Source organism: Sinocyclocheilus anshuiensis, unplaced genomic scaffold, assembly GCF_001515605.1.
Source record: "Sinocyclocheilus anshuiensis isolate Anshui unplaced genomic scaffold, SAMN03320099.WGS_v1.1 scaffold229, whole genome shotgun sequence".
Classification (NCBI taxonomy): Eukaryota; Metazoa; Chordata; class Actinopteri; order Cypriniformes; family Cyprinidae; genus Sinocyclocheilus; species Sinocyclocheilus anshuiensis.
In genome coordinates this window covers 551618-556931 of record NW_015537957.1, presented here as the reverse complement: position 1 = coordinate 556931, position 5314 = coordinate 551618, and positions in this window count along the sequence as shown.

Here is a 5314-nt window from a genome sequence, read left to right as displayed (position 1 = left end):
TTACCATTGCCATGCATTATACGACTGATAGACTGCAACGGTTAATGTTAAATATCATCATATGTGTTCTACTGAAGAAACAAAGTCACCTACATCTTGGATGCCCTGGGGGTAAGCAGATAAACATCAAATTTTAATTTTTGGATGAGCTATCCCTTTAACGTTACTCACCTACATTTCTGCACTCAATTACATAATGTTTTAATTACATTTGTACCTTTATGAAAATTAAACATGGTTTTACTTTAAATAAAAAAATAAAATAGTTAAAAAGTAACCACACATTAACCATGATTTTGCTATACTAGCCATATAGCTTCACCATGGTATTTGTAGTAAAACTTTGGTTATACTATCAATCCGAATGACTAAACGCAATGCACGCCAAGAGCGTGTGATCTCTGCAACGCCCAGATGTCCAAAACAGACCCTCCCACCTCTGTTATAAACACGGAGATGTTAGTCCCGTCCGAATTGGTACATGGAAATCACAGACGTCAGGTGATAAGAATCGAAACGCAAACGTAGTTTAGAAAACTAGTCCCGTCCGAATAGGGCTTATGTCTATATAGTTTTTTTCATCTTATTTTATCATCTTCTTTCAGCTAGCATTTATATTGTTTTAATTAAGGAATATGTTTGTTTATTTATTTTTTATGGTTTTGGTTTTAATTAAGTACAAAATCTTAACAGACTGAAATTTAAGTTGCTATTCACTGCTAAAGTAGCTCTTTAATCTCATCTACATATTCAGTCTCTTGATTGGTTTCAACTTATGTGAGAACCAATGGAGTTTGGCATCCACTTGGCACGACAAGTCTTTGTACAACAAGTTTGGTTATGGAGAAGTGCAATTTTCGAAGAAGTCGTTGAAGAAGACCTTAGGTGCATTTCCATTACAAATTTGCGCAAAACTTTTGCGATATTTTATAAATGTCGATAAAAACCTATTGTGAAATGACACCATTTCCATTAGCCGATGTTATGGGACAAAAACGCAATTTTTACTCTTGTGATAAGTCATGGTGACGGATGTTGGTAGGTTTATGTATATTGCAGCCACTGCGCTGGCTATTATTTTTAATTGAAGGAGACGTATACATGTATCTTTAGCAAAGCAGCACGTAGAGCCACTTCTTGGATGCTTATGTGCCGTGGCGCAGCTGGTAGAGTGGCTGTGTCGGAGCCGTAATGCGCCCCAGACGTGAGCAGTGTAAATAAGGGGTTATCCATCCAAGCATTAATGGCAAGGAAAGCCACTCATGCTTGAGAGCGACCATGTATGAGGTGTTTCTTGGAGGTTATAGTACGTTAAAAAATGATCATGTGATTTTTTCGTACGCCAGATGACCTGTAGATTAACTGTTTCCATAGCAGTTTTGTGATATATTCCTTTTTCGAATTGCCTGAAAAACCACCTCATGTGAGCGTAAAAACTTTTTTGCGATATATGGGAGTTTTGCGAAATTGACGTGTTTCCATTAGGTGTCTATCAATTTGTGCAATTTGAAGGGTAATGGAAACGCAGCTATTGATGCAGCGGAGGGCGTGATTTTTAAGAAAAAGCTATATGGCTTCATAAGACTTGCATGGACAACATGTTGTTTGTGATGTTTTTTCTGACACCCCAGATCAGTGTGTGCTTCGATTGAGAAGCTCAGATATTCTGCCTAACACCTCCTTTTAATAAATTCCACACATCCAGTCATATACTGCCATTACACAGAGATGATATTTTTTTCCTTTTTAATTAAATCCTGATTTCTTCTTCTTGACCTTCAAGGACTTGAAAAGGTCAGACGGTTGTACGTGCCTGCTCTCACATAGCTGGTCTGTGTTCTGAGCAGTCATTTGTGTGTTTTCACCGTCCTCTGATCCTCAGGTCTGACCCGCACCGCTGCAGCTGTCCCCTAGGAGCGTCTAAGCTGCTTCCATCTGGATTTCAAAGGCCTTGGTTTCAGGCTGCAGCATTTCACAGGATGTGTCGTCCAGCCAAGGGAAATAGCAAGGACATAATCCATCTCAGCTCATATTATCAACACTATTATGACCTGAAAAGGACACGGCCAGCACGCAATAACATCAGTTATTGGGACGTCTTTATGTCAACACCTCTGAGGACGAATTTGAAGATATGATATGATACACATTGCAATAAATATATCACTCTATACCTCATCATACATTGTATACATTGGAGATACACCTCTCTTGTGTCGTTCAAGTCACTTTTGACTAGTCTTTTTATGTGTTTCTGAGAAACGCCAGTTTTGACAGCCTACCATTTCTCAAAATTTGTTTTTTTTCTCTTGCACTGATCCAGTTTTAATCCTTTTGATATTCTGAGGGTTTTTACAGAGGAGTTTGCTTATATAACATTCGCCCTATTTATATAACTTTTTTTTTCTGGCTGTTGACAGTATATTCTGATTTATGGAGTGATAAAAACCTTTAACTCCACTATGTCGACCGACAAAATGAAACAAGAACATTAAACCTGGCTTTATAGAGTAGATTTCTGGAACTGAATACAAATGAGTGCATACTTAATTAAACAATGCCTGCTTTGCATATTTAAGCATACCATTTCAGAAAACTTGTAATACAAAACAACTGTCTTGATGCAGTGTGACTGGGGAAATTATGGTGACATGTTATTTAAAATGTTTACCCTATTCACCTGTAGTGTGGAAACACTTTATTTTAAGGACCAGTTGACCCTTTGTAAGGAGTTTGATTGACAGGCGATCTGACCAATCATAACCCCGAATCTACCATTTTTGTCTGACAAACGAACCAGACAGGAGAGTTGAAAAATGGTGTGTATTGACATCTTTCCGCAGTTGAAACAAGATCCCTTCTGATGTTCATTCATGTTTATTATGTGCTATAGTAAAGAGGAAGAGATTATCGGTTCATGTGCTGCTTGAACTGAGGCGCTACAGCGATCTATCACGTCACATTAAAGAGCCACAAAACGCTATTTATTTCTTAAAAAATGACAACATTTGAGAGCTGAGACTTTGTTTCATACCTAAAGTAAACTGCTCTGTCTTGTCTGTCAGCGCGTCGTCAGTTTCCTCTTTGCTCCGCGATGTATTTTTCACTGCGTGAGAACATGATGTGTGGCGTGAGAGCGCCATGGCTTGTTGGACATAGCAACAGTAACTAAGGGGGGCAGGTCTTTGCGAAGGGTCAATTATCACTATTAACTAGTTGCTTATTAGTATGCATACTACTAGCATATTGGCTGGTTATTAGTACTTATAAAGCACACATTAATGCCTTATTCTGCATGTCCATATTTTAGGTTCCTTAATCCACCCAATACTTACATTTAACAACTACCTTACTAACTATTAATAAGCATCAAATTAGGAGTTTATTGAGGCAAAAGTCATAGTTAATACTTAGTTAATAGTGAAAATTGCTCCACAAACTAAAGTGTGACCTGTTATGTCTTTCCTTAAATGACAAAAGTATCAAAAGGTGCAATATATTGGTATATGATTGTTGGAAGTTTTTTGAAGTACAAGTGGCTCAGAGCTGAAGTCTAGACACAGAGATATTATTAAGGTGGAGATAATTGAATTTTCCCAGTCAGGGGTGGCTGTTTTTACATATTGCACACTCTCTTTTATGGCAGTGCCACACAGCTTGGGCCCACAGTTGAGGAGAAAATGAACACGATTGGCTGGAAAGGATTGTTTCCTGATACATTGCATTACCCTTGGATATGTGCCAGCATGATGCGACCTCTCACGTGATTGGGTCAACGGTGCAAATAAAGCATGTTAAACATAGCACAGGCAGCCCTACACCACACACTCCCACACGTACACTGCTTCATAGTGTACGTGATACACGCTTCACAAACAAAGAAAGCAGAGAACTCCTACACTACACCAAGTGCCAAGCATATCACTCCCGTGTTGAGTGTCTCTTGCTCTCTCTCTGTATGTATATAAAGCATTTAAAATATTCAGTAGTGAGCAGGGCCAGGATTTTCTTTGCTTATTTTTGGGTTAAAATCTACTGGATGGATTTAACCGTCACCCATTTCACTTCCCTACACAAGATATCAGTAATATTTGAAAGAAAAAAATAATACTTTTATTCAGCAAGGATACATTAAATTGATCAAAGGTGACAGTAAAACATTTATAATGTTACAAAAGATTCCTGTTTAAAATGACTTTCTATTTATCAGTGCATCAGTTTTATCAGTTTTGTCGGAGGAAGCAAAATAGTGAATATTAACTTATGATTTTGTTTACCATATCTTCATGTGTTGAATATATGTTCTGCTCTCACTCTGAAAAGCTGCCCATTTATGAGAGCTTTGGTATTTGACCTCTCTGCCTCTTTGGCTGCAGTGTCAGTCCTGCTGTGACTACATTAGATTTGCCACATGCTCAGTGCTTTACCATAGAAGGCCTGATGATGCGGCTGTCAGGTACCGCGGTATTAGGTGTACTGCTGTAAACCCAGTCTTGTGTTCAAGCACAGCTAAGACTACAAGCATTATAACCTGGCAAAATCGTTTATCCTTGTTCAGGTGTTTGCTAGTGCCAATTTTTAGAACTGTTTTGATAGTGCTTTATATGCAAAAATTACTTAAAACTAGCAGTCACTATATTAAATAAATCATTTTAAATTAAATATTAATGGGACTTAAATTTAAACAGAAATACAATATTAATCGAAATCACTTGGGTTTTTTCCAAGATAAGTTATGAAAGAATTGAGCATTTATTTATTTAGATTGAGAACTGAGTCCTGTAAAAGTGCTTAATGCTGTGCAGATGTTGAATTTTGCAAAGCAGTCAAGCAATCAACTAATTAAAAGGTTGACAAAGTATACCCAAAGTATACTTTATTTAGAGTAGTACACTTATTATGATGTCTATTATGATCACACTAAAGCACATGTAAAGTATTTGACTATAATTTCAACTTTATTGTGTTATTTGATATTACACTTAAAGTTAATATATTTTAAATCATTCCAAATCAATCATTACAAATGTGCGATTAGCCGATTACAAATATTTTTAAGTACATCATGCACAAGTTTCAATAGAAATTAATTAAAGGGGTCATAGTTTGATGCGATTTCAAGTTTTCCTTTTTCTTTGGAGTGTTACAAGCTCTTGGTGCATAAAGAAGATCTGTAAAGTTGCAAAGACTAAAGTCTCAAATCCAAAGAGATATTCTTTATAAAAGTTAAGAGTCAACCACGCCTACCTAAAACGCCTCGTTCTAACACGCCCCCACATGTCTACGTCACTATGTGGAAATATTAGCATAATGC